Below are 18,524 nucleotides of genomic sequence, written 5' to 3' on the forward strand. Positions count from 1 at the left end.
GTTATACCTCTCAAAGAACTGATTTAACTCATTGACCAAAAATAAATTGATTACTTTTCTGTCTGTTTCGTTAAGCATTCCCACATAAGAGTAGAAAAAGCAGTAGAGCTGACACAAAGGAGAAGAATGAGTAAGACCACAAGTAGAAGCAGAGAAGAGACCAAGGCAAGGAGAGACAAGAAAGCAAGACTGTTCTAGGTGTAGCAAATGATGATATCAACACAGCTACATATGGAAGCACAGCTCAGGTATTTTGTATGATCACAAGCCAGCAAACAGGTACAGGAGAAATGGCAGGGCACTGAACAGTGACAGTGTCCAGAAGACATGATGACAACAATTAGGTGAAGGAATATTAACCTGTTTTGAATCAACCCCTTTTGTTTTACTTTTTGTCTGACTTCAAAAATGCAAACATATTAATAACAGTCACAATAGCCCATTACCCTTTTTTGAGAGAGTAATGATGCTTCTTTGGTTGTGGAACTTCCAAACACTAAATTCCAATCAACAGTCTTCTGAATGTGACTGAATAATATAAAAAAAATGACAACAGGAAAAGTGGTTGTGATACTGAAATATCAAAGAGCGGGAAATTATAAGAAAGCTGTAATACTTTTCATTACTTCATCACAGTCTTGCAATATGTGGGAAAACAATGTAGCTTTCTGTGAATATCAGCTTTCTGTGATAGAATAATTATTTTCTTTGGGTATGGAGTGGGACACAGCTATTGAAAGGTATACCCAAGGCTAAACATAGGAAGAAACTATGAGTAAATGGGTCTGTGACTAAGGGAGTTTGAGAGGTTTTTTTTTCCACTCAAGGAATAAAACTTTCAGGAGAGGGACACTTTTTCTAACTCAGAGTTAAACAGAATAATACTTTTTTTCTCTACAAAAGATAGCAAATTAAAATATTCCTTTGGTAACTGTGATGAATTTCAGTCTTCTAAATGAAGGAAAACATATGTAAACATCTGTACATCCTTCATTTGTCTCCGAATATCAGAACATTAATGCCTCCTTTCAGTTTTCATCTGCAATAGGAAGAAAATGATTCTTAACCTTAAGGTCCGGAGATAAAAAACAAAAACAAAAACAAAAACAAAACAAACAAAAAAAAAAAAAAAACAAAAAACAAAAAAAATAAACAACCCTGTAATTTCTAAATATTCATAGCATATTTCAAAAATGAATTATGCCACAATGAAAATGTGACACATCTTGAGTATCTCAGTAAACAAAATAATATGGTTTAAAAACGAGCACTGACACTTAGGTTTAAACTAGCTTTCCTCAAACAAGTCAGTTAAAATGATCAAATTTAATTTTCTTGTAATAGCTTTTGTTTAATAAAATTTTGGCAGACTAACCATATTTTAATTAACGTTTTTGTCAATATTTACCAACATTTTTAACATACATGGTTCATCCTGTTCTCATCACTTTTCACTGTTTGCAAGCCCAAAGCAGCTGACCTTGCTCTGCAGAAAGAGCTACCCATAGAAAGCAAGCTGCTCTCTGAGAGTCTAATACTTTTTTTCAGCTGTTGACTATGTAATCACCTTTTTACTCTGATTTGTCAGAGTAGCAGAAGAATCCCAATTATCCAAGTGATTGAAGGAATATGCAATAAACTACTTTGTTATTTGCATATTCTAAATAAGCCTGCTGCCATATTTCTGTGAAAGGTTCTTTCAAATTAATAAAACATCATAGCATGACAGGTGCATTCATCTACAGTTGATGGATAGTGAAGAGATGACAAGCAGCAGTGAAATAGTTAAAAATGTTGGCATTTAAACTAATCTTCAAAGTTAACTCCTCCAATTAAGATGAGTAGAGGACATCTAGAATTATATTAGTGCTATTCTTTCAATCTTTCTATATCTGTAAGGACGAAAGTACATGCATTTATATTATTAAGGATATCTTTTAATCCAAATGTAATTAAATGCACAACCAAACTTTGGATCTTGGAATACTGGATGAGGACAAGTTTAAGAACATTTTTTTCTAGTAATAGATAGTCCAGTAATATATTTTGCCATGAAAACTTTCCAACTCTTTGCTTATATGTGACTCTTGAAAGGCTCATATTTGAATAAATACCCCTAACATTTCGGCTGGACCAAAGTACCTGATATAAGAGATAAAGAGCATTGTTCAGTCCCTCTGTATGGGGTTTCTGCAATGCAGTCTGTATGCGACTCCCTTAAGTCTTCTCAGAAATTCACACAGCTGGTGCGGAATTTGGCAGCCTGCTAGCTGCCTGGTATGTCTTTCTGGGAATGTCTGGCATTTCTCACTGCCTTCTGAATTGATCCAGGGTGTTATATAATGTCCTGACTTTTAAAGGCCTGCAGCACTTTGGCACTGACTAGCCTGGGCAGCTACTTTTTGCCCAGGGAGACAGGGAGGTTCCTCAGCTGGCATCCAGCTTGCACAAAGAGAAGGTCTGCTTGGGTTCCTGCTCTGCTCAGCCTTCTTCAGCATAAACTAATAAACTAGCAGCTTGGGTTTGGTGGTTTTGTTTGTTTGTTTGTTTGTTTGTTTTCTGAGGTGAGTCTAGCAAGACTGGTAGGAAGCCAAAAGAATTAAATACGGTTTGAATTCTGAATTCTGTATTTATTCATCGTGTGCACTCTAAGGGTGAGTGCTTACTGGATGCAAGGATTAAGACCCAGCATGCACTTATATCCATTCCCACCAGAGACAGATTTAGCTCATTCTGGAGTGGAACCTAAATTGAAATTAGCACAAATGCAGTCACAGGACAGTACAGACAAACCACAAGAGCATTAATTATCCTGCAGATCCCAGTAGCTCTGTAGTGCTGGATGAAGTACAGTATAAGAGAGAAACAGTAGAAATTCACATAGCAATGCCTGGATGAAGGGATGAGACCTCACAGAAAAACCAAAATCAAAATAAGTTCTATTGAGCACCTGTAGCAAGGAATATTTGCTTTCATAATTAATGTCTACGAATGCAAAGTAAGAAAGAGCCCTGAAAACAAATGACTCTTGAAGTAACTGAAATATGCTCTCATAATGAACACCTAACATTAAGCCTACTCAATAAAGGATTCACTTCATGCCTTAAAAGAGTTTGCATTTTATCCCAATTTGTCCACCTAAGTGGGATTTGCTGGATGCTAGACATTGAAACTGTTCAAGTAATCAATGGAGAGAAATAGCTACCTCATCCTGGGCATGCTCTCCTCAGAAGAGAGAAACCTCCTTCTGGAGGTATAATCCCACCCTGTAGAAAGAAAGGACCCTGGGTGGCTAGTTTACATCAGAAGCTTAGCAGGTAGATAGCTGGAACTGGCTGAACTGAATTCCACCCTCAACTGGTGTGCAGCTCCTCTCCCTTGGCCTGACATGGTTCAGGAGAAGCTGCAGCTGTGCATTTATTTATTCTTTCTTCAGTGCTGGTGGGATCTTGGCTCCATACAATCTCAAAGCAGGTTTATTGAACACAGCTGAGTCAAGGGGGAAAGGAAGGAGGGAGGTTGTAATTTCTTCTGGTATTGGACCAAAGTAAATCTATCTCCTCTTTCTACAGTAATGAACTTGAAGGTATATATCTGCATCAGATCACTATTCTGGATGACTCAGGACTCAGACTAAAATCGCAAGATATTCCTTATGCAGAACCCATTTCTAAAAATAATTTTACACTTTTCTGTTTTGTTACTCCTCAGTTGTCAGTGGTGAAGGATCTTTTTATCTTAATCCTTCTTTGTCTGCACTTTATTTAAGAGGTAGGCTGTAAAGCTTTCGGCATTTCTCCATGCTGCTGAAACTGGGATAAATTTTTCATGTTGGCTGTACTCATTGTTCCATTTCTCTTAGTAAGAAGAAAACACCTCCTCACAAAAGCAAACTGTTGTTTTGTCATTTAATTTTCTCTGTTTCTTTTACGAAAATAAAAATTTATTTATACTATATTTAATTATGTTCTCTGTGTGACTCTACACTGTTTCACAAGGCTCAAAGGATTAAAAAGTTTATTGCATTTCTGTTTATTTTTTTGTCTGTTTTCCATCTGCTATGCCATTTAGTTAGTATCCTCAAGTTTAAAACAAAATCCTGTATTTACTTCAATCACTATCAGATAATTTTTTAGGCATCACTTTTGAATCTTTCTGTCAGGTCTTTTTGATGTCTTAGATATCTTCATCATGAAAATAATATTTCCTCATCATCATTTTTCTGTTACATTTATTTCCATTGTATTTGGAATTTTTTTTTCTGTGCCAACAATTATTATCTTCAGCAGAAGACTTTGCTCGTTCCTGCGGTTTGACATTGTAACAACTACTTTCCCCGCTAACTTATTTTTCTCTTTAATTTTGTGGGTTGGAAGAAAATAAAAGAGTTAATATTTTATTCTTTCCTTTAAGGATGTAATGTCAGAGTGCATTGCCATGATTATCTCATGCCTTTCTTTTACTCCATTTAAAACTGTTAGAGAAGGAGCTATATCCAGCAGTTAAGCATCAGGAGTTGTGGGTGAGGCATTGGGAATTCGGTGTCTCTCTCTGGCACAGAGTCTCTAAGCGGGCACAAGCAGGCTGCAACAGCACTTACATGAATGATGAAGTAGTAGAGACATGTTTGTAAAGTAGATATAAAACCAAAATAAATCAATTTGGTTCAAGCAAAGTTACTCAACGTAATTATACTTCCATGTAACGTCATAAAAAGTATCCATGACATATTAATATAAAATGGCATGGAATTATTTTTGCAAGAATTTTATATTATTGACAGTGGTAGTTGCTATGCATAACTTTTTCACTTTCTTAATTCCTGGAGAAAAAAAAATATTTACTTCTGTTATCAGTCTGAAGTGGTTGCTGCCAAGTACAGCTAATTTCATAAGTGCTCCTGTTGAGGATATTTTCTCACCTACAAACAAAGACATCAAAGCATTTTAGTTTAAAACGTGTAGTATTATATTTTCCTTCTTTTCGTTGTTCTCCTCATATAGATTAAGAGCATAAGGTCAGCAGAGATCATCTCGTCTGACGTTTAAATTTACCAGTCAACACTGGGTTCCTCCTCACAACAGTATTGACTAACATATATCTTGACCAATTCAGGCCATGCCTCATTCACAAACATCTCTTTGTACCTTGATATGCCACACAGTTTCTAGAGGTACAGTTTACTCCTTCCTTCCTTCCTTCCTTCCTTCCTTCCTTCCTTCCTTCCTTCCTTCCTTCCTTCCTTCCTTCCGGCTCTTTCTCTACCTCTTTCTTTCTCTTATCTTTCTCTCTTTCTCTCTTTCTCTCTTTCTCTTTCTCTTTCTCTTTCTCTTTCTCTTTCTCTTTCTCTTTCTCTTTCTCTTTCTCTTTCTCTTTCTTTCTCTTTCTCTTTCTCTTTCTCTTTCTCTCTTTTGCTCACTCTCTTGCTCTCTCTTCTCTCTTTCTCTCAAAGTTTTTTGGTAATTCAACTGACTTTACATTATTTTAAAATGTAGATTCATCACACCTAATTTAGATATCCACTCTGTAGACATCCATAACAGAGATAGTCAGGCTCCCTTTATAGAAAACTGACAGAAACAGGCACTTTGAGGTTATGACTCATTTAACCTATTTTAAATGCCTATGTTAGAACAACATAAATTATATCTTCTTAATGTAAAGAGAGGCTGCAGAACTTTTTCAGATGTTGGATGTTTTCTACTCATTACTGCCCTGTTTATGCATTCCAATTGTATTACTTTTTTTTTTTTTTCACTGCTGCTAATGAGGGCTCTTGTTAAGTTGCTTAATTAATGTGCCTCCTAAATTCTTACAGAATTACTAATTTCCAAAAAATTAATTCAAATTCTGTAGTTATGGCTTTGTTCCTTCTACCAAAATGTATTCAGTTACGATTCCTCCATGACGGATATTTGTTTATACTACAATAGAATCTGGAATGCTTAAAACCCTGTTTGACTAGATCAAATCTAAGCAGTGTTAAAACCTCTGTCCTAACTGGCTAACAAGTTAAATATACTAGGAAAGGAGAACAAAAAAAAAAAAAAAAAAAAAAAACCAACCAACAATATTAATTAGGATCTGTCATTTTTATCCTATGAAGTACCTAGTAGCTTACAAACAATGTGAGCCATCTTTTTTTGACTTCATTTGCTTAATATCTTTTTTACAATATAATAATTTCATAGAATAAGCTAAAGTACATACCAGATAAATTTTGAAATTTTAGAATAAGAAATTCCTAGTAATGCTCCAGATTTTTAGTTTTTTTAGCAGAAATATGTTTGCAGAATTCTTCTGTAACACAAATCAGTCCTATTTTTTAAAAGATTTTGGCACATACATTCCAGTACAAGATGGCATAAAAAGTTATATAGTTTGTCCCTTTAACACCATCTGTTATGCTTCAGTAAAACTATGAAAAAGGATAAAATTATAAAAAGACAATTAATCAAAATTAGAAGATGTTTAACAAAATGAATGTATCATATTCAACAGACTAGTGATAAAAAAATACTCTTTTTTGTGAGGTCATTCAAGATAACATACTGGTATCTGTTAAAGAAACTAGATAAACCCTAGAAGATTGAAAAGGGCTTTGAATGAATAAAAACACTGGTTAAAGGACAGAAAAAAGATTGATTGTAAGTTAGTAGTTTTCCATAAAGAAGGAAGGTCACCTCTGCAATATGTCAGACATCTCTATGGGGACAAATGTTGTTCAACATATTAATAAATAATCTGCAAGACTGAAACTAAAATATTTGTTAATTGTTTTTATTTATACAAGCAGTTTAAAGAAGAGGGCTGCCTGTAGGAACTGCAGGCAAATTGAGTATCTGGGCTTGATCAGTTGGAATTCACTGTAACTGAACATAGAATGAAACTCAGGAAAAAGTGGCCTTAACTTGATAACCTGGAACAGTTTCTTGAACCTGCAGTAGATAATTTTAGGAAAATGTCAGATCAGTCATATATGATGACCAATAGAGCAGGTATCAAGTTACTGAGACAGGTATGCAGAACTAAATAGGAAAGGTCATTATACCTCCATACATCCATAGTGCCACCATTGGAGGACTGACTAAATAAACTAGGACTCCTGCTGGAAGGTAGAGATGTATCAAGTGTGTGAGAAATTGTAGGTGACATTGAAAGGTTTAGCAAAGATCAGCTGTTCTCTTTTCATTAAAAGAACTAGGATCTGAAGATCACAAGCAGGTTTTTTAAAGCAAAGAAAGTTCTTCTCAAACTACATAGTTGAGATGCAAAAGTTCCCAAAGAAGAAAATTGTGGATGCTAATAGCTTGCATACCTTCAAGAGCAGGCTGGACAAGTTCATGGAAGAGAAATATGTCCAGGGCTTTACAATGACTTTGTCTTCTATTATCAACAAATTATTGAGCCATCAATGACCAGAAACAGAAAAAGTAGTCAGAAAAATACTAGTTTTTGTTCTGCCTGTTCCTGTGTGTTCTCCTAAGCCTCCATGCACAGCCACAACCACGTGCTGTGTTTGATGGAGCTTGTTCTGACCCCTCAGGAAACTGATACAAAACCTCAGAATTCTATAAGAATATTCTTAAAAATATATGATAATGTATAATATTGTTGTGTCATTGCATTTTTAAAGGGTGTTTTTAGAAACATATGAAAGAGTAAGTAGAAAAATTACCATAAGTATTTTGACAGCAAAAGGAAGAATCTAGTTATACTGTATCTCATTGCACTGAGGTGGTTTTAAACATCTTTAGGGCAAGGACTGTATTGCAATATACAAACCGCAGTTCCATAAAGTCCATAATATGAATAAATTCCAATAGTTCAAATGGTGTACAACACTAATAAGAATAATAGGAAAATCAAACATATAGCATAAAGCTCTGGAGAAACATGTGATGTAGATTGTTAATGTCTGTTGGAGCTCTTCACATTCAAATTGGAAAAGCATGCAAAGCCTATGTCTATATATAAAATGTGAATTGACAATGGACTTTAATTGTAATTATATATATACTGAAATCCCCTGCACCAGATAAACTATTTGAATGGGTTTGTTATAGCTTCAAGTAATTTAAATAGTGAAGATAGTGAAGACGACATGGAATAAGACCACAGTGTAATGTTTGATGCCAAGATCTTTTGTTGCTTCTTCATGAACAATATGGTAGTAAAACAGTCTATATTAGATGATGGAAAAGCAGCAGTGCAATGGGACATAAACGCAGATTCAGAAAAAAAATAGTCTGAGGATAAGCACAGCTAATTAACGTACCATAGAATGGTAGAATAGTTTGGGTTGCAGGGGACCTTCAAAGGTCAACTGGTCCAAACATTCTTCTCCTGTGTGAGTCTCTGTTATGCATCATGATTATTTTACTGAAATCTTGTAGTCAGGAGACCTCCCACAGCTAATTTGACACCTCTGCATTTGGAGATTGCTACCCAAAGACTGTTTGACGTGTCAAAATGACAAAGTGTTTGCCTTCTGTTCCAAGTACTATAAAAGGAAACTATTGCTCCATCCTGTCTCTACTGGAACCTCTTTATACCTACTGCTTTGTTGTCTGGTGGATTATTTTCAGTTACTTAATTGTGACAACTGTAAATATTCTAGATGTAATTAAGCAGTTTAAGAGAGTCTCTGTTCTGTAATAAACTCTGTAATAATCCTTATTAAAATATGCACAAATAAAAAGTTTCTGATTATATATATATAGGAGTTAGAGGAATATACAGGGAAATTAGATAACTATCTCTCACTGACATTCAATGAGAACTCATTGCTTAATTCCAGTTTATGTCACCACACCAAGGCTATACTAAGGCTAGTCATGAGGAAAAACTTTCTAATGATACAGAAAATGAAACACTGCAAAGGACTGCAGGACAGCTGAGGTAGGCTGCTGACCTTTATTGTCGGCAATTATGCAAACATCTGTCTCTGTGACCTAAGATTCTCTATTGAGGCAGAAGGATAGATTAAACGAACTTCCACTGTTTCTTCCAACCAAAGTTCCTTCCAAGTCTGTAATTTTATTTGTTGAACTTTTTTGTGTAACTCAGGTTTTTAAAGTTGATGTTCTAGGGAAGAAACTTATATTGAAGAAAGCAAAGATAATATTGCCCAGCTGATACACAAGAACGATTCTATAACAGGAACTATAGAAGAAAACAATACTGACAGGAGAATTTGTTGACATGAAGTCAGTTTAGCATGTTAATTTTTGGTCATCAGGATTATTTCAGACTTTGGTAAAATAGGAGAATGCTACTCTATCCACCTGCTACCTCAGCTTATACCAGTGACAAATACAGGGTGATACCTCTCCAGATATTCAGTTCTTCCAAATGAGTTTATTAAATAAATAAATAAATCTGAACAAGGCCCCAGAAAATCTCTTAATTGAAGGTGAAGAGTTTGTGTGAAATAATAAAACCCCAAATATACTGTAGAAATAAACATCATATATAGGTTTTCTTTTGTCTTTCTTGAGAATCAGGACTCAGGGTGTAGAAATGACATAACTGTGTTGAATTTAATGATGATTTCATTCTAGACTTCAACCTAGAAAATGTAATCTGACTTCCTGGTGTATTACTTTGGTGAAAGCTGTGAAAATCAGAGACTTTTATCTCACATCTTTCTTCACTAGGAGAGATGGATGGTTACCAAAGCATCTTCATAGCTATCTTCCATTTCTGAAAAAGATAAGAACAGCCACATACACAAGTGCTAAATGAATTAAGTTTATCTCATGTTAACATTTGAATGGATCTGGACAATGAGAATGATAACAATGCTTCTATGATTCATAATCAATGTCCTTTTTCCTTTCAAATTTATGGAGAATGAGTGGAAAACTTAGCATGGGGAGTTTTAACAAAGCACGTGTGTCAAGAAGGCCAAAAACTATAATAAAAGTAAACTAACAAAGGAATAAGTAAATGTGAGTGGTTCATGATACAAAAATCTTAGTATAAAACACTTGATGATGGTGTTTCAATGTCACTCACTATAAAAACATTTTCAAGAATGCCGGAGAATATTTATTGAAGTTAAAATAACTTTTTTCAACTCCTTATATATGGTTTCACATGGAACATGAAAATTGGTAGACTCAGATTATACCTATTTAGGGGTAATAGTGGAACCCATTAATATTGAATTACTGCTAAATACTCTTTAAAAATACAGAACACACCTCCATCACAGGCAGGCCAGAGAGAGAGAGAGAGAAGAAAGGAAGAAAGGGAGGGAGGGAGGGAGGAAGGAAGGAAGGAAGGAAGGAAGGAAGGAAGGAAGGAAGGAAGGAAGGAAGGAAGGAAGGAAGGAAGGAAGGAAGGAAGGAAGGAAGGAAAAACATAACAAGAGAGAAAGTAAAAAACTTTTAAAATCACAGGTGTTTGTGAAGTACTGATCAGAATGTGGTGACCACTAGTTTCTGAAAAACAAGATCACTTTCGGGCATCTCTGAGGATCACACAGTTGATTTAGAACAAAGTATCATGATTTCGTATGTGCAGATGGGTTCTGACTCTTTTGCATTCCTTCACTACTGTTTCTGAGGTGAAAATAGCTTAGCCTGAAGTCTTGCTAGTGTTGTCATCTAAGGTGACAGTTTCTTCTGGTGAAAAACTGGGAATGCTGTTAAGTAGTTTGTTAACATCATTGTATAAAATTTTAAAGGGTTGTGTGGCCATCCTATGTTGCCAGTGAGATACCAGTCTCTTATCAAAAGCTGCATCATTAAGTAAGTTGATATTAGAATGAGACGTATAAAATATTCAACAAAAAATATTTTAAATATGCACATATGTCTGTTTTTACTATGTATTTTTAGTCAGTACACAAAATGACTTAACTTGTAATCATTAAATAAGAAAACTAATTTTAAATATCTAACTAAGCTAACTAAGTACCACTGAATGATTTAAAAACCTAGTTGCTTCAGGTAATTTTACTTAAGATGCATGACAAATTGAAAGCATTCTAAGATTTACAGGAATACATATAAACAAAACATTCTTAAAAGATCATTTATAGGCTGAGAAGAAAATTTGAGACAAACACTGTTTTAAGAATTTGAAATTTTCCAAGAACTGAAATATCTTACAAAATTCAGACACTTTATGGAACTTTGTTTTCAATACTTTGAAAAAAATCCAGCAGTAGTTAAGGGCTTCTGTTTCTTTTTATTCCTTTAATATTGAAACTGTATTTAGATTTAATATTAATTCATATCAACAATATAAAGAAAAAAAAAGGATATTGAAGTATGACAATGATAGTAGACATGAAATTGCTTTGTACAGTTTCACAGTGTCACCATTTACTGCTACTTAGAATTAAACTATATTAGAAACTATGAAATGTCTGCTTTTCACAGAATTTTAGAGTTAACCATATTCCTCCTATTCCTAGCAGCCATTACAGTTAAGAATGATGTATATTTTTTACCTCTCAGAGTTTCTTCGATCACAGAGTGGATTTTCTTTTTTATCCATTTATACTTTCCAAAAAATAAACAACTTTGCAAGATGTGCTCTTGTTGGTCACTCCTTGCAGTCTTCAGACCCCTGGGACACAGGTTGTTGAGTCTGCAATAATTATATGTAATTTTATAAAAAGTGTCTAACCTCTTGACTACTTGTTTTCTTATTATATGCAATAGAAATAATCTAAGTAAAGTTGTGTTAAGCACCTATAACAACCAGAGAAGAGCATTTCAGGGGTAATGTGAGACTTAAGTAATTAATTGTCTGTAACAGGCCTAATCAAAAGGCCCTCATGAAAGGTACTTTTTTTTCCATTTATTCCTAGTAAGGTTGTTTAATAATGTAGCCAATGAATTTATGGCGAAATGCTCCAGAAGCACAATCCATTCTTCTATTACTGTGCCCAACAACAGCAGAATTAGAGTCTTGAATTCTGGAAGTCTATCAGCCTGCAGTCATTTACAGAAGAGTCAAAACCCATATAAATCACCCCTGAAGCTTTTAAGAAAGCCAAGGACGAGATGCTCTGATGACTCTCTACAGCTTGGAACTGAGAAATTCTTGGCTCAAAATGCTGACTTTTAGCCAAGGTACTGAACAGTAAGTTTACTTTTTGGCATGTTATAACCACCTCAGAAAAAGTACAACGTGATCATAGAGAACAGGTTGAGGCAAAACAAGGGCAGAAAAAATAAACTGCTATAACAGAGAACAAATCTGTAGAGTTCTAGGTGTAGTGAACATGTTAGTTTTCAGTGCTGTACACCAGTAGGTTTTGATTCTTTGATGCCACACCATCAGAGGATAAGAGTGGTGTTAGTGTGCTTAGTCTAACAACAGCCACTTAAGAGGTGCCTGACTGAGAGTCTGGAATGGAATTGCGATAAAAGGTTACTCATTGCTTAAAATGAATGGAAATGATCCCACATTCAAGATGATATGTCATTATTAGAAATATTTTGAAATTTGATGGTAATTATACTATTAAAAGAAATAGAGACAAAAATGTGTAAATTTGCAAAATTGTAGACTAGATGAGTTAAATATCTTAAAATAAGATCCAAACATCATTTTAATGAACAGAGACTCCCCTAACTGACATTACTACAGAAAGGAACCCTAGAAAGTATCATTCGAAGTTCAGATAAAATAAATCATCTGTGATTATTTTTTTTTTAAGTCAAGCACAATTAGACTTGCTCCCCCCCACCATTGTTTTATTGCTTTTTAAAAGACATATCTGAGGTATCTTGTATTAAAAATTCACCACAATACAAATATAACTGTCAGTTGTATTGCTCTCGTATTTTTATTTTGGGAATACACATAAAGTATGTATGCACTTCATGAATATTGTTTTTATTTTTATGTAAATGGGAAAGCCATGCTCCAGATTCTAGTTACATGGTTTAGTTTTTTGGATATATTTCAAAGGATTGATCTATGAACATAATTTCAGGAACAAGCATGGTCTTATAACTATGAGTATAATCTGTTAAGCCTTAGGTCTTCCATCATATCTTACAAGCAAGAAATGGACTAACCTCTAAAATTTAAAAAAAGTATATGTGACAAGAGATAGAAATATGATCATTATTACTTTTTTTGTTGTTATTCAGTGGGTTGCCATTTGACAGTCATAAGCAGCATCAATAAAGGACAGCAGAGTACTAACAGTGCCAAAGTGACAATATAATGTCATTTAAAACTGTTTCTAATTACAAGACTAATTAATTAAAAACTTGGCCTTACTGCATACAGCACACTTCTTAAAAACAAGCAGGTTATTGGCCTGATTAGTTCAAAATTGCATCTACAGATAAGCTCATAGATGTTCTCTCATCAGCTTTCACAGTGTGTCCAATGTGTACACAAATGTAGAGAAATGGCTAAAATTTGAGGATAAGCCATTCTTTTTTTTGTTATATTGGATGAAGTAAGCTGTATTCCAGCTGATGTTTAAAAGAAACGGTACTATGTTCTTCATGCATCATCACAAAGATGTTGTCAACATAAACAGATAGGCAGGGACTATAAAATTCATAGCCAGTGTTGCACCTCCCCCAAGCAACAGGAGAATGGGAAAGTAATTGGTGTTTTGGAAGGGAATTACTGCACTATGATATATCAGAGGCAATGCAGCTTGTCTCCTTTACTTGGCCCACCACAGAAGGCTTGAGTAGCTCACTGGTTTCCATGAGATAGTTGAGTGAATTTTTTTCTCCCGCATTAGTTTGTGGGTAATTTCTCCAGGATGACTCATGGGAATAGAGGCAACACCACTGTCCCTTGAAGACTAGCAGAAATGAACAAAATTAATATCTTTGTGGATGCTGAAATTGTACAAGGAAAGAAGAAAGAACACTCAAGCATATTTTGAGTATGAAGAATGACGAACAATAATACAAATTCAGCATTGGATGACTCTCTTCTGTTGATATCTCCCAGAATTTTTTGGTCCATATACCACAGTCTCTGTGACATTTTAGGAACATGTATGTCAGAAATATGGATCATATCAGCAGACAAATTATTAATGGCCTATGATTAAATTATTACTTTTGCAACTGTGTATTTATTCTCCTACTTAACGAGCATTAGTTCTGGGTGCTGAAATGAAATTATTGGAAGAGATTTATGTCTTTTGTTTGAAATACCCAAAGCCGTGTAGCCAATGTCTAGACTCAGGCCATTTTTTCAGCAGGCACTGAAGTGATTTTCATTGTTATTTATCTCTTCCAGTATTCAAAAATTTCCTACTGAAATCAAAGCAAAGACTTAAAAACCTACTATGCAATCAGCATGAGCAACAAAATTTAGCCTCACATTTGTAAATATGTGTCATTTTTTTATAGGCAGAAGTTAAAGGCAACAAAATTTACCATTTTAATCAGTCATTTGACAACACAGGGCTCAGAAAAGCAATTAACAACATATGAAGCATAGAAGAAGCACACACAATTAGGAAGACAAACAATAGAATAAAGACTATCTCCTCTGGAGAAAAGTAAGTTGTAATTTCCCTGCCACCTGAATCTGGCTCATTACTGAAGAGAGTGCTAAAGATCTCCCTAATGTCAGAAAATCATCAGACCGTAAGGAAAATATATAATAATCTGCTCCATTAAGAATGGCAGCTATAATTCTTTTAAACATAAAGCTTTAGTAAATAACTTACTTTCAGTCTATCTAGAAATATAATCTTACCACTTCTTGAATTTCTGTGTGAACTTCAGCAGCCTAAATCCACTTTAGCTCAGTAATGCTTTAGAAAGACCAAATCCAAACTAAAAGAGGGAATTCAAAACTACAAAGTGAAAACAATTTCTTAAACTATGTTTTCTAGAATTTATTCTACGACAAACTAGGGTCCAATCCAAATCGTTCTGTAGAGAGCTGTTACTCAGTTCAGTAAAACTGGGATCAGATACATCTGACATAACACTGCTGCAGTATCAATACATTTAGGTATGCATTTCTACATACCATTCCCTTCTATTATACCAATTCTGTATATTCTGCTTGAGCAAAACATTTTTTTAACAGTAAAATGATTCCCAGATCTGTGCTTAACACACTGCCTTAAAGACTACTAGATTCTGTGACAGATTCTGTAAATGATGTTCTTTCTTGTTAAGCATTACAAATGAGGAGTAACACCTCTGATAGTCGGTACAGGTCTCCTAATAGACCACCTAGTAGTGACAGAGTTCATATTGTTGACCAAATACTTTGGACCTCAAATATTACTATCCTCTTCACTTCTTCTGCTGCTTTACACCATGAACTGGCTCATTAAAGTCAGCAAGGTTGCACATAAATAGAGAAAACAATGTAATCCTTGGTAGTAATGAGCTGATCCTACAACAGTTTTCAAATCAGGAAATTCTGCTTGAATTAGGAATGAATACTTCCTTTTCAGTACAGGTCAAAGTCATTCCAGTGCTAGAAATCTCTCTCATAAAAATGGAATTTTAAAACAAGTTCTTGTGCAGTGAATATGCTGTAACGATGACATGACCTACACTTTTTATCATCTTTGAAATATTTTCTTCATTACCCAACTACTTAAAGATTTTTTTAAAGGTTTTATAGAAAAGGATTGTTTTATTTTGTTGTTTTTTTTAAGTTTTTCCTAAAGAATAGATCCATCTTGAAAGTTTATCATGAATGTTGAGTTTTATCTTTTTTAATTAGAGGACAAAAACAATTGCCTTTGTAGTCTGGTAGCTCTTTGAACTGCCTTTGAATAAAGATCAGAGACTACAACAAAAGAACTTCCTACTGTACAGTTTTATACCATTCTATGTGAGATGCTTAGCATGTTGAAAATCTTAATATTGTTCCACATTTGCAGCAGTAAAAAGAGACAAATGTGGATTTTTTTGCTGTCATTTCTCCCCATACTTTGCTGGAGGAAAAATATGTTTACAGCAGCAAACTTCATTTACTAAAAATAATGTTTTGCAGAAGGGGAACTACGTTTCTTTTAAGTTTTCTTGCTGTTGTTCAAAGCAAATAATATATATAGTGTAAAAAAACAAACAAACAAAGAAACAAACAAAAACAACAACAACAACAAAACACACACAAAAAAAACCCAAACCAAACAAACAAACAAAGCCCAAAACCAAAACTAAAATGGTAAATATATCTGAAGAAAACCCCAGTCCCCAAATAACTAGAAAAATAGTAAAATTAAAGACAAATATATTTTTTTGCTACCAGTCCATGTTTAGGACTCTTTTCCTTTTACAGATGTTCATTTTCCTTCCCAGCAACCTAAATACTTTGAGCTCTTGGGATTGTTCATGCCTCGCATATTTTTTCCTTGTGGTTTTAATTTGCAGTGAGCTGGGCTGTTAATGCAACGGAAAGCGAGCGCAGGCCAACGCGCGGGGGAGATGAAAGTGGCAGCCGTACCTCCCGTGGGGAGTCGCCGTGACCTACTTCCAGGGCAGCCAGACATAACATGGAAATCACGTGCTCCCGCCCGCCGTCACAACAAACCATTAAAAGCAGCAGCTTAAGACTGATTTAGGACCCTCTGGTCTTTAAGTGGTGTCTGACTTTTTTGATCTGCTAACTTATCACAGGTGGATGAAAGGGGATCTCGGAGACAATTAACTGTGAATTCGACAGGTTCACTGTTACAGGGAGGGACAGCTAGTATTTTACCTAGGAGGGCATTAAAAAAGCAACATTTGATGATTGCCATGGCAAAGGCATGAATGAAAAGCAGAGGATGAAAACATGTTCTGCTTAATAGCCATGCAAAAATTCTGCCCTAAGTGTCACATCCTCCTGATTAAATTCTCAGTTTAACCCTTGATAATGTTGTGTTTCAACAGCATTAAATATTCTATGACAAATACAAGCACAAACACAGCTAAAAATGGCTGGGAAAACATCATGCATAACAAAACTCCAGCAATGGCTGTGAAAGTCATCATTTTCAGTAAATAAACTAGCTATATCTTGTTCAATAAACCTAATAATTTTAGAAAAAGTATTCCAAATTGACTAGGTTAATATTTAAGGTTATTTTTCTTTCATGGCCTTCACATGATCTTAGTATTATACTTAGCAAAGGCTGAGACACTGAGGTAGGACACCCATGTCAATACCTCCAGAGGTAGCCAGCTGAAGTTTCCCACCATGGAATTTCAAAGTAACTATTATTTACTAAACACTAATAACTGTTATTATTATTTTGATAAATGTTATTGTTAATTTCAAATAGCATCAAATACATAATTTCAGGTCAACAGCCACTGTTCCTTATCCCACAAATTCCTTATTCCACATGAAAAAAAGGATGATAATTGCACTATTTTTTGACCATGAATTTTTTCTTTCTTGAAATAGAAAATTGGTACATGAAGTCATCAGACAATAAAAGTCCACCCCTACTGTATGCTTAACCACTGAACCAATATGTCTTTTTAAAATTCCTCCATGTGAGAATCGATAGGTTTGGCTGAACAGACGACTGCTGCTGCCTGTGGTAGGTAGTGATTTATTGGCAATTTGTAAGAAAGGAAAAGTCATAAAACATTTCATTTCACGTATTTTTTTATTTATAGCTAAGGCAACTAGAAAAAAATGCTGTTCTCTGATTTTATGAATTAACAATACATAACACTGCACTAACCATAGTAGGACAAAAAAGGATCTTTTCCACAGAAAACAGAAAATCCTTTCTTTTCCTCCATTTTAAAATCCTCTCCTTACAGATGCAACTAAGTGTGGCCTTGGAGGGGCCACATGTCAGCTAACATTCTGCAGTTGCTGACGTTTGCCCCCGTCCCCTGACACACCTAAATATATGCTGGTTTTGCTCATTGTAGGACAAGTGATTCTCAAAGACAAGGTAAAGAGGGACAGATAAACAGGAAATCAAACCTGCTCACAAACGTAGGCAGCTCTACCAAGACCACCTGGCTTGGAGGAATTGCAGCAAGAGGAGACCATCACTCTGGTGCAGTTGGCTCTACAGTGTGTAGTCTCACACTGGGCTCTTTCTTAGTATGGGTCTGCTTTTTTTAGTCTCTCAAGGACTCTAGACCTGCCATGATGCAGTATCTTGCCTTTGGGCATGGTAAGCTCTCAAAATTAAGAAACAGCAGAACTGGTAGGATGACTTGTATTTGCTAAATCTCTGTATTTACACCACTTTAGCTTCTTAAGACAGTCTCCAGATGTAGCCTGACTTTCTGCTCCCATGTTAATTGCATCTGTCTCTGCAAGGGATGTCGCTTACTTGTAATTTTTTTTTAATATTACAATCACTTTCAAGTCTTATATCTGATACAGTCCTAGAAAAAAAGTAACATAGGAGACTGATTACAACGTATGTATTTTTTTAAGAAGGCAAAAAACATTTTTAAAAGATAAATTAAAATGTAAATGATCAAAATCTCTCCAACTAGTGGATTTTATTTTTTTTTTTGAGCGCACATTCCCCAAAGAATAAGGAAGAAAATAAGGGAGTCTCTATACTGTTGGAGGTAACCATTGCT

At 34.9% G+C, this 18,524-nt stretch overlaps 1 long non-coding RNA gene across 1 annotated transcript; it reads right to left on the reverse strand.

Moving 5' to 3' along the window:
- Positions 1-7,622: 7,622 nt before the first annotated feature.
- LOC135578972 (uncharacterized) lies at positions 7,623-18,216 on the reverse strand. The gene is made up of 3 exons (XR_010471100.1): positions 17,908-18,216; positions 11,465-11,604; positions 7,623-9,705 (listed from the first exon to the last, which is right to left on the reverse strand). It is a non-coding gene; the product is annotated as an uncharacterized LOC135578972 (long non-coding RNA).
- Positions 18,217-18,524: the final 308 nt, after the last annotated feature.

The sequence above is a fragment of the Columba livia genome, chromosome 1, assembly GCF_036013475.1.
Source record: "Columba livia isolate bColLiv1 breed racing homer chromosome 1, bColLiv1.pat.W.v2, whole genome shotgun sequence".
NCBI lineage: Eukaryota > Metazoa > Chordata > Aves > Columbiformes > Columbidae > Columba > Columba livia.